The following is an 11639-nucleotide window of genomic DNA, read 5'->3' as shown; positions in this document are numbered from 1 at the left end:
CTTGGCGGCACGGTGACCTAGCGCTCTTCGGCGGTGGCGCCGTGATCTCTCCATCGTCATCGGCAGCGCGGCGACCTAGCCCTCGGCGGTGGTGGCGGCAGCGCAGCTCCCCCTGTTCTGAAGCTGGACGGTGATTCCCCTCTCTTGCAGACCCATCTCGTCAGAGTTGGTCGTTAAAACTACAAGTTTCATAAGTACCAATGCAAGTTTGGCATATTGCTAAAGAATTTTGTCTCTCTTAATGCTGGTCTCTTACAATTTCATTTCGTGGGTATGCCACGGCCGGATGGATGAGGCTAATGTGGTCTGCACTGAGATCAAGGCGAGACGATTGCTGCCAGATTGCTACTGGATTCTTTTCTGCAGGAGCATACAATTTTATCTAGTGGATAGTCCTGGGGATAATGGATTGTATTGCAGCCTGTAGTAGAGTTAATGAATGTAGAAACAGGGCTGGGTTGTATGATTTCTTCTCAGGGTAAAAGTTGTGTGACACAGCTTAGTTGTGCACTTCCATGTGTTATCTTTGTACCATACTAGTACTTTGTATAAGCTTCACGTTTATATTTACATGAATACAGATTGTTCAGATGTACCGGCACTTTGGTTTCTGTCGTTGTGCCATGTTGTACTGCTGCTAGCTCATGGTCTGACTACCAATTAGCTCCACTACCTGGTTCTTGTTTGTGGTTCTGGGGTACATTTGGATGTTGTTTCGACAGTTTTCTAGCTGATAACATTCTGGACTCAAACGCATGCCAGACAATTGCTCTTCTGAACTCAAACGAGTTCAGTTGTACATTACTCTTTCTGTTGGCATGTCCAAGGGAAAAGAATGTGACGTGTACAGCATTGGATGGTACAGGCCTGAGATTCTGTGAACTACTGTTGCTGGTAGCTTGTATGCTATACAATGTGATATGTTGTATGATAAGATAATAAATAATAAACTCTTTTGATGATAAATTCATTATGATATCTTTCTATTCCAATACTGAAAATTGCAATCGCATATAATTCAATAATCAGTTCAAATACACTGTGGAGAATCCAGATTCCGAAACATAAATTCGTTTACTTTCTACTACCCTGTGCCTATTAGCTATTACATTAAAATTTCCAAGTGCATAAAAGATTATAACAAAGGTCTGCATCCAACATCCTTAAATTACACAATTCATCTCTAACTTTGATCCATCGTATTGTTGGACTTCTCCAGTTCCATCAAAGCGTAATTGCAGAGAACTGGACACAGGAGCGGAGCTTTGCTGAACTTGATACAACATGCTTGTATATTTTCCTAGAATTGGAGGCATAACGACAGACGATGAACCTCCATATGGTGATGCAGCTGTCATTGCTGGATTTATGTTGCTAACACTAAAGTCAAACGGTTCCTGCACCAAGCAAGTTTAGAAGGTACTTGCTATAGAAATAAATAAAGAGACAAAAATATATACATGAATTGCTCCATATGGTATTGTGGCTGTCATCGAGGTCAATGTTGGCACACCTTATGGGCACTACGGAGCTCTTGAGGAAGTTTGTGCATAGCCCGGTAACCTTTCCGAAGTCATTGAGGATGTGGGCGAGGTTTTGAATGTCTTCTTTAATAGGGGCTACAAAACCGCCGCATCATCCGCATAAAGAGATGTGCGGAGGATGGTACCCCGCCCTCGGATCTTATTGAGAAGCCCATGTCCCGTTGCCTTTTCCAACGCATGAGCCAAAGTATCGATAGTCCAACACCTTTTTTTTCTTGTAAAACTTCTCCTTGATTAATAGAAAGGGCAAAGCTTTTGCCCGCGTTTCAAAAAGAAAAACTAATGTCCAAGAAAAAAGATTCCTGGTCCAGATAAAGTGGTAAAAGACATATGTGCTCAGGTATGTAGTGAAAATAAAGAGATAACAAACAAAGATACTTGAATTGTGCTGTAACTAAAGAAATAGCTACCTCATATTTCGTCTCCTCTTGTTGTAGGCTGTCTCTCTCGGATGATTTTCTTTTTGCATTTGATCTTTTATTTTTCATTTTCATGGAGTGAGCCTGAAATAAATACTAAATTAGTGGACTTAAAGTGTAGAGCTTTTCAAAGAATCAAAGTATTTGTTAGAAATGTCTCTTGTTCAGCTTTCTTCTTCTCCTTTTGTGCAGATTTCTTCTTCTCCCATCTCCCATTTCTGTACATCATGATAATATTATAAGAATATATATAAGAAGTTAATTAAACAAAGAACATATTAGTCAAACCAACTGAACACTAATACTACTGCCGCTCGAGGTAATGGACTACTACTTGTGTGCACCGTGACCAGTGTTATCCCCTAAAACAGGTGCTGATTAGCTAGTGATCAAATTTTAAAAAGCTTGACGAGAGACTTTTTTTTTTTGACATAGCAGAGTACGAAGATTGAGTACCTGCAAACGCAGATGGATAAGGATCAGGCAAGCTGAACTGGGTTTGATCAATTTACTTGAACCTGTTCCTCTGCCATAGAATGATCGATCAACAGCTTGGCGTGGTCAATCTGAACCTACAGTGCAGTTTGTTGCATAATTAGCAGAATGTCTGGCGGCCGCCAACGGTCAAAATGGCGAGGTCTATCTACGGGTTGAGGACGATGGTGAGGTACCTGCCTGAAGCCCGGCCATTCACCACGGCGCGATGGAGGAAGCGGGACGGTGGCGGCGGCCCTGCACGGCGGCGCGATGGAGGAAGGTCGCCGTGATCGATCTGAATAAGGGCAAAACGTATTAGGCACGTCCTGTTGGTTGCATAATTAGCGGCACGTCATGTTTGTTGCATAATTAGCGGTGCGCTTTTTTTCCTTCCGTGCAGCAGCCACGTACAATTCCATCCGCGTCACCGCGTAGCTATTCCGTAAGTCTCCGTAGGTCTAGCATTTTCGGTTTTGGACCTTCTCCTCTAAACACTTTCTTTGGGTTTTGCCATTTCAGCCCAACCGCCACCCCCACCACTCCAAAAATTCCATCCTTGTTGTTACCTGTCGGTGGCAGGGGCACGGCGAGTACGGGAGCAGAAACCGTCGGGCTCCCGGCACCCTCGGTGGAGGAGGTCCCCGTCCGCTTGGCGGGTGGCGCAGACGGCGCATTCAGAACCTTGCCTTCCTCTTTCTATTGCTAGAAAATGGTGGTTCTCCTTTCCCTGGCATACAACTCTCATAGGTTGGGACTGATGTGGTACTTAAATCCATGTTCAGGATTTAAATCCATGTTCACGACTAGCTACATTTGAAAAACAGAACTGTCAATAGAAGCTACCTGGATTGGTGTGCCTGTGATTAGGAGACGAGAGCCACTTTTATAAGTTCTCACGAGTTCCGATAAATCAGAATGTTCATTATTTAATTTTATCTTCATCAATAATAATGTAGCCCTAGTGGATACCCTTTAACTTTCTCTTTTCTATATTTGTCATCTCATAACTAGTCAGGCACACATCAAATTCCTGCGCTGCGATGAGTCCCATATAGCTTTCTAACATAGAAAAAGAAAGAGAAGGTCACTAATAGTATAAGTTGAATCAATGAATAAAGAACAGACTTTTGAGAGAACTAACCCGCTCTTTTTTATCCCCCCAGGAACTTCACAAAAAGTAAGTTAGAGAAAATAATGTTGAATGCCTTCATCCAGTTGTCAATAGTCTACTTCGGAACAACAAGCATGTGACGATCAGTTTTTTCTTCTTCTTTTTTAGGATCAGTTGTGTCTCTACTTTTTTTTTGTGGGTTTAGTCTCATGCTTGAGATACCCCTGCAATGCTTGAGATACCCCATGCTTGAGACTAAACCAACAAAAGAAAAAAAAGTAGAGGCACAACTGATCCTAAAAAAGAAGAAGAAAAAACTAATCATCACATACTTGTTATTCCGAAGTGAACTATTGACAACTGGATGAAGGCATTCAACAGTATTTGCTCTAGCTTACGTGTTGTGAAGTTCCTGGGGATAAAAAAGAGCAGGTTAGTTGTCTCAAAAGTCTATTCTTTATTCATTGATTTAACTTATACTATTAGTGACCTTCTCTTTCTTTTTCTATGTTAGAAAGCTATATGGGACTCACCGCAGGCGCAGGAATTTGATGTGTGCGTGACTAGTTATGAGACGGCAAATATAGAAAAGAGAAAGTTAAAGGGTATCCACTGGGGCTACATTATTATTGATAAAGCTGAAAATTTAAAGAATGAACATTCTGATTTATCAGAACTCATGAGAACTTACAAAAGTGACTCTCATCTCCTAATCACAGACACATCAATCCAAGTAGCTTCCATTGATAGTTTTGTTTTTCAAATGTAGCTAGTCCTGAACATGGATTGAAGTACCACTGGCTAGTAACTGATGTGTGTTGTTTCATATTTGTTTTTGGTTTAATATTATTAATGTTTACCAGCTACGTGGCAGAATGATTTGCATGAGCTTTGGCTCTCCTACACTTCGTGGTACCTAAGGTCTTTACGTCTATGTCTTCAGAGACCTTTGATATGTGGTCTCAAATTTTGGGTTGCCCTTATAAAAAATCGGATTCGTATTCCGCCTTCAAGGATTGTTTACAACATTCTGGTTCCGATTCGGATTCAGAATCCAATATCTTGGATCAGCGAGGAGGTGGTGGTGGAGGTTCACAAGGTTGGGATTCTCGTCATCACCAATTTCAGTATTTTAAAATGAAGTCTATTTATAATTCTTTATTACAACTTTCTCTTCTGTTCAGCTGTCAATAAGGATGACCTTCCAAAAATGACATTGTTGGGTGGTGGAAAGGTTTTCAGTTCTGAGGACAGCACAGTAACGGATAAGGATATTGAAGATATTCTAGATAAAAGAGAGAAGACAACGACACAACCTAAAGCAAAAATACAAAAAATCACTAAGGATAGCATTAAATTTAGTTGGAACAAGCGTATGTGCCTGTATACCTGCAGCAGCCCTCTGTCTTTTGTCCACCTACCTAACACCTTCTTCTATGTAGATAATTGTTATTGGGATGAACATCGCAGCATGTCAGAGAAGGTAATAATTCATACATTCGATTCATGTGCTGTAATTGTTTTCTAAAGTGTCTTGCTTATCACCAACTGAATTCTCCTCCGTGTCTGCTTGTGGTCTTGGTGCTAACATCAGAAATTTTTGATACAGAAAGTAAAAAATAAGAAAGATACCATTGAGGGGGAAGCCGAAGGTATTACTCGCTCTTGGTTTTCCAAGGTTGTATTACAGCATGCAAGCAAGTGGATCGTGCTAACTTTATTATTCTTATGTGATGCTCAGATTAGCGGGATCCTTTGATGCCCGAGGAGACAGAATGGAAGGGACGTAGCCCATGTTGTTATTTAGTTGACTACATGGATACTGAAGCTCAAAGAGAAGATGAAATACAGAATGAGGAACAAGAACCTGGCTTCGGTGATTTAGTTGGAGTGATAGCCAATAGAACATCAGTCCCAACCTATGAGAGTTGTATGCCAGGGAAAGGAGAACCACCATTTTCTAGCAATAGAAAGAGGAAGGCAAGGCTCTGGATGCGCCGTCTGCGCCACCCGCCAAGCGGACGGGGACCTCCTCCACCGAGGGTGCTGGGAGCCCGACGGTTTCTGCTCCCGTACTCGCTCGTGCCCCTGCCACCGACAGGTAACACAACACTCCACCCGACACACACACACACACACACACACACTTCCGTTACTCGTCTAACCCGCCGCCGCCGCCGGTTCCTTTGTTCCGACCGCCGTCTCTGTCCCGCAGTTCGCCGCATCCTTCCGATTTGTATCAGGGATGGAGCTGCGGTAAGGTCGTCATCTCAGGTCGCAGTCGCTGATAGGATCTCGCCGTCGTTCCCAGCCGCGCCGCTGCCCAGACGGCGGCGGAGACGACCGGATCAGCGCCCTTCCGAACAAAATGCTACTCCAAATCGTCATTCACCTCCGCTGCGCCCGCGCCACCGCCCACACAAGCTCTCTCTCCCGCAGGTGGCACGGTCTCTGGAGGCACCTCTTCGAGCTCTCCTTTTGTGACATGCCCTTGGACGCAGTCGACGCCGCCCTCCAACAGGTCGCTTGCCCCGCCCTGTCCCGCCTCGAAATAGAGATCCCCGAGAGACACAGGATTCTGGACCCTGCTCGCGTCTCCGCCCTGCTCAATGCTGCCGCGGGGCTCGCCCCGGCGGATCTCGTCATAGATGTCTAGGGGCACTGTAAAGATCGCGACTTTCCTATCCAGATTCCCTCCTTCGAAAGCGCTGCCTCGATCAAGCTACGTGTGGTCAACCTCTACCTGACTTTACCGGCGGGCGACAACATCGAGTTCCCTGCGCTGGAGAGAGTGTCTGTCGCCGGCTGCCGCGTCGACAACATAGCTGAGCTGATCAGGCGGTGCCCTAACCTGCGCGTGCTAGAGGTATGCGGGTGTTGGGGCCTCGACACGGTCAAAATCCACTCGTCGTCGATCGAGGAGCTTGTCTTGGACAACAGCGGTGTACTGGGTAACCTTGACATCGTAGCCCCAGTGCTTGAGCAGTTCAGGTTGCAGGCCACCATGGGCAGGGACTTCAATGTGCTGTTCTCAGAGCCGATGGTACAATATCTCTGGTGGTGGTGCTCGTGTGAGCAGCGTAATGTCGGAATTGGCGAAGCATGGTACCTAAGAAGCCTGGATCTATGGACAGAGGAGAGTGCCTACATCTTACAGCTCAACATAGATTTCTCGGTGTGTCTTCTCACCTCCTCAATCTACCTTACCTTGTACTAGTATTCATGCTAGGTTGTCTTAGCTGGCATACATGTCTATTCTTTTCTGTATAAATTGTCAAACCTAGAAACGTTGAGCTTATGCAACTTCTAAAAGGACTTACATTTTGGATTTGAGATAGTATGCCGCAAATAGCAGGTTGTTATAAACTGATGAAATAAGATCAATGTCAAATGTGGATAAGGCCGAGACTAAATATATTGCTGAAGATCCAGAACGACATGAGTACAAAAACTTTGTTTCTAACTATAGAAACATTTTATTTAAGTAAGAATGATGAAAAGAAGTATTTTAGTTATGTTACTCTACACCTAAGCTAAATAGCTAATCTATATTCAACTAGGAGAAAAACAATGAGAAATGGTGAAAATTTTGATGCTGCTGTTCGGTGCTTCTTGTCTCCTGCTCAATTCACTTTGCGGTATTGTCTTCATGCTAGGTTGTCTTATTAGATTACTAACTTGGACTTACATGTTTGATCGAGGACAGTATTGCTGCAGTAGGTTGCTGTAAACTGATGAAAAAAATCATCCACATATCAGCTAGATAGCAAATTGGACAAGGTTGAGTCCAAATAGAGTGTCCAGCTAAGATCTACTACCAGATAGGAATTGCAATTTTGTATCTAATCTGGACCTATACTTTATTATGTTGTGCAAAAATGTACATACATTCACACTTGCCTACCATTTCACAAAACTTTCCCAGCAAGAATTTCTTAAAGAACTCTTACTACTTTCAAGCCTATTCCTTGCATTTTGCAAGGAACAAAACCCGGATCGCCATCTGTAGCAACCACACATAGCAAACAGGAAGGGTTAGAGAGAGACAGGGATTACCTCGTCACCGTAGTTGTCGTCGAGCAGCAGGACACAAGGACGGTGGCATCCTCTCCGGCGACACCAGCAGCGGCCCACATCCGCCACCAATGTCAAAGCCAGGACAAAAAAAACCCATGTTACGGTAGGAAGAGCAAGAAGCCATGTCCAAGGGTAGCTGCAACAAATTAGTTATCAAACCTTAGTGAAAACTGAAAACGGATTTGACTAATAATAGCTCCAGACAAGACACAAGTTTCATCAGTGTTTGTGCATCATGAGAAAAAAAATCAAAAGAATCTAATGCCTATGCAGGCCAAGTTTTTAGTTAAGTTAAATTAAACAGACTTTCTGCTTCCATATTTCAGGAATAGGGAAAAAAGTAACAGATATAAAGTGTGCATGCAACCAGGAGTCCGGGACGTACTCCAATCCCTTGGGAATCAACTTCACTTCACACTTGAAGCTATGTACTAGTGAGAAATGAATGCGAAGACGGTTGGAAAAGAACTACGGTTTCGAGGATGGCTCCGCACGATTCTAGACGCAGCCTGAGCTCTCCCACCCCCAACCTGTAGCCCCGCCGCCGACGAGCCCCGACGGTAGGTCCTCTCCCTGCGCCCTAACCCAGCCTAACCTCCACCAGCCTCGCCGTCGTCGAGTCCATCGCCGGCAGCCCTCAGATAAGCCCCTCCCCTCCGCCCATGGCGTCCAGCTCCAACTCCGGCGCGTCCGCCGCCGGCGACGGCCTCCGCTGGCTCGAGTCCGCCGGCGAATCCTCGAGTGAGCGCTCCTACCGCGATGTCGCGGCCACCCCCCCCCCTCCCCCCGCTGCTGCACCTGCCCCCGCGGCCAGTCAGAGGGCTGTGCCTGCGAGCAGGTCGCCGGCGAGGGAAAGGGTGCCGGCCTCTGCCCGCATCGGCCCGCGCTCGGAGATCCACAGACCTGGGGGCACCGCCCAAGTCGACGCGGACGGCTTTCAACGCCCCCGCCGCCGGAACCGTCAGCGCCGCGCCTCGCCACGCCACATGCCGAGCCCCCGCCGCCGCAGCACCTCCCCGGGAAGTGACGAGCTTTGCTTCCGCTGCCTCGACCCCGGCCACCGCGTGCGTGACTGCACCAACAGGGTCAGATGCCGCACCTGCCTCATCTTAGGCCACTCCTCCGGCGACCGGGAAACCTGCCTGCGCGAGCAAAGGCTCCGCCGCCTCAACGACGACCGCACGCGGCCACCTCGCGGCGGCAACCTGTCGCGCCCGCGCTTGTCGCCGGCGCCTGCACCTGCGCCCCAGCCTGCCCCATTGCCCCCGCCTGCCCCCACGGCCACGGCTGCACGGCCGGCCCCGACGCCTCCACAACCCAGCCATGCGCCGGTGCGTGTCCTTCTCTCGCGCTCCGTCGAGATCGATGAGGCTGAGCTCACCCTGCGACGCGCCATGGTGGCCTCCATCACCGGGACCAGGCCTAGCGTGCGAGCGGGCGATATGGAACAGGCCCTCTACGCCATGTTTGACCTGGCGCCGGGGGATTTCAGCGTCCACCTCCACCACCCTGAAGACTTCCTCATCCTCTTCACGGCCAAGCAAACCATGGACCGCCTTGCCGGAGAACACCTCGTCAACACCGCCAACTTCTCCTTCCTCCTGCGACCGTGGAGCAAGCTCGCCCACGCCGGCCAAGGCAGGTTGGATCAACGCGTCGAGCTCGAGCTCCGCGGCATCCCCGCCCAGGCCTGGCATGCAGCCACGGCAGAGCACATCCTAGGCTCGGACTGCTGGATCGAGCGGCTTCACCCAAGCACCAGGTCCCGCGCTGACATGGCCGTGTTCCGTGCTACGGCGCGCTCCGACAACCCATCCGCGATTCGCCGCCGCGCCATCCTGGAGATCGTCGAGCTTCTGCCATCGCACATCCCGACCGCGCCGCCAACGCTAAGGACCCTCACCTACCCCATCACCATCGAGGTCATCCCCGGCGAGGGGGCTACAAGTGACACGGCGCGCGCCTCCCAAGCCGGCGGCCACGACGGCGCGGGTGGCAACGCCGGTAATGGCCGGCAAGATGATGCTCAAGGACGTTCCCGGCGCAGAGGTCGGAAGAGGCGGCGCACCGGAGGGTCGTGCTGATGGCATGGCCGTGGACTCCCTTGGCTGGACCGCGCCCCGCACATCCCGCGCCGACGGCGTCGACGTTGATCCTGGTTGGGGCTCCGACGGCCACAACGCGGCGGCACCACCAGTTCTGGAAAGGGCAGTGGACCCCTGGCCGGACAGCTACAGGGCCAGCCATCCTCGTCGCCACGCCAAAAAGAGAAGGGCCAAGGCTGGCCGCTGTGCACAACCTGCCAAAGTCTGGAGGGCCAAATCTGCTGCAGCTGCACAAGCGACACCGGGCCAGCCTGCTGCGCAGACCACGAACGACCCAATCGCGTCGCAGCTATGTGCTGGCCAGGAATGCAGTGGGGACCCCAACGAAGCCATGGCCAAGGAGCGTGAGGCTGGAGATCAGCGCGCGTCCCCGACCGGGTCGCTTTTGCAAAGTGAAGTCCCTGATTCAGCGTTGGAGGCTAGCGGCTCGGCACCCGACACTGATCCTCTGTCGGGGCAAAGCAGTGCTTCACCTCTGGCTGCTAGTGGAGGCAGTTTGGACGCTTGCTGCGACCGGTCAGCGCCGCACGACGGTGACACCGGAAGCCATGCAAAACCACCTTCTCCCGCCACCTCGCCAGCCAAGACTCCGGAAGCTTCCCCCAAGATGGATGCTGGACCGGCCCACAAAGCCCACGAGGCCTCCAACACGACCTCAGAGGCCCAGGAGACCCAGGATGAGGCAAACCAGGCCCAGCTGACCATGGACTTGGCCTGCGCCAGCGCCGTGCCAAACACGCCAAGACCCGCCGCGACTGCTGCTGCAGACCCCACGCCGACACCACCTGCTCCGGCCAGCCGCTTCGCCTCGCCGCCGATCACGCTCAGGAGAAGGCCGCGGCCTGCGCAGCCGCCTACCACGTGGACGCTCGGCGACTTCCTAACGGCTGCCACCAAGGAGCTGGGCTCTGCCCTGCCTACCCCGGGGAGAAGAACGCGCCGCCACCCACCCAATTTTGCGCCACGACGTGGACGCTCGGCTTCCTCCGCAAAAACGGTCAATGCGCCGCCCACTGCTGAGCGACGTGCCCACATACAGATCCTGCGCACGCTCGGCATCATCGACACGGATCAGGCCATCACGGCGGAGGCCATGAAAGCCTACGACGACGTCTTCGCAGCACCAATCCCACTCGTCATCCTCACTGCGATCGCAGCTCTGGTGGACCGCCAACTACCCGCCCATCTACTGACCCCGAATGGCAGCGCGACGCTGGATGGCCGGCCGGTCGTTGTTTAGGCTACGCGCCCGTTTTGTGCTTCATCGATCCTGTTTCTATGGATTACGGACTCAAAATTGTAATTTGGAATGTACGTGGGCTCAACGCACGTGCGCGCCGCATCGCCATCCGCTCGCTGTTGGCCATCACAGACGCCTCGATTATCTGCCTCCAAGAAAAAAAGATGGAATTGCTCTACTCGTCCATTGTCCTTGAAACGCTTGCCTCAGAGTTCGACGATTTCACTTACCTACCGGCGGTCGATACTCGCGGCGGCATCTTGCTTGCATGGAGGAGCCGGATGGTGACCGTCACCGACCCAGAGTTCACCAAGAACACGATCACCGCCAAGGTCCGCACCCAGTCGAGCGCCGGCCCATGGTGGATCACGGTGGTGTACGGCCCGCAGGAGGACGCCGAGAAAATCGCCTTCCTGCAAGAGCTACGCGACATCCGCAGGGACTGCGAGGGTCCGTGGATGATCTGCGGTGACTTCAATCTGATCTATCAGGACGAGGATAAGAACAACAGTAACTTAGACCGGAGGATGATGGGGCGGTTTCGACGCGTCATCAACGACCTCGCACTCAAAGAGGTGTATCTCAACGGGCGTCGCTATACTTGGTCCAACGCGCAGTCGCCGCCCACCCTCGTCCGCTTGGATCGCGTCTTGTGCACGGGGAAGA

The 11639-nt window shown here is 50.4% G+C and overlaps 1 long non-coding RNA gene across 1 annotated transcript; it reads right to left on the bottom strand.

The window, feature by feature from the left end:
- Positions 1-993: 993 nt before the first annotated feature.
- LOC124652121 lies at positions 994-2531 on the bottom strand. The gene is made up of 3 exons (XR_006987580.1): positions 2420-2531; positions 1955-2181; positions 994-1846 (listed from the first exon to the last, which is right to left on the bottom strand). It is a non-coding gene; the product is annotated as an uncharacterized LOC124652121 (long non-coding RNA).
- Positions 2532-11639: the final 9108 nt, after the last annotated feature.

Source organism: Lolium rigidum, chromosome 5, assembly GCF_022539505.1.
Source record: "Lolium rigidum isolate FL_2022 chromosome 5, APGP_CSIRO_Lrig_0.1, whole genome shotgun sequence".
NCBI lineage: Eukaryota > Viridiplantae > Streptophyta > Magnoliopsida > Poales > Poaceae > Lolium > Lolium rigidum.
The sequence above is the reverse complement of the archived record's forward strand: the minus strand, read 5'-3'. Positions and strand labels throughout refer to the sequence as shown.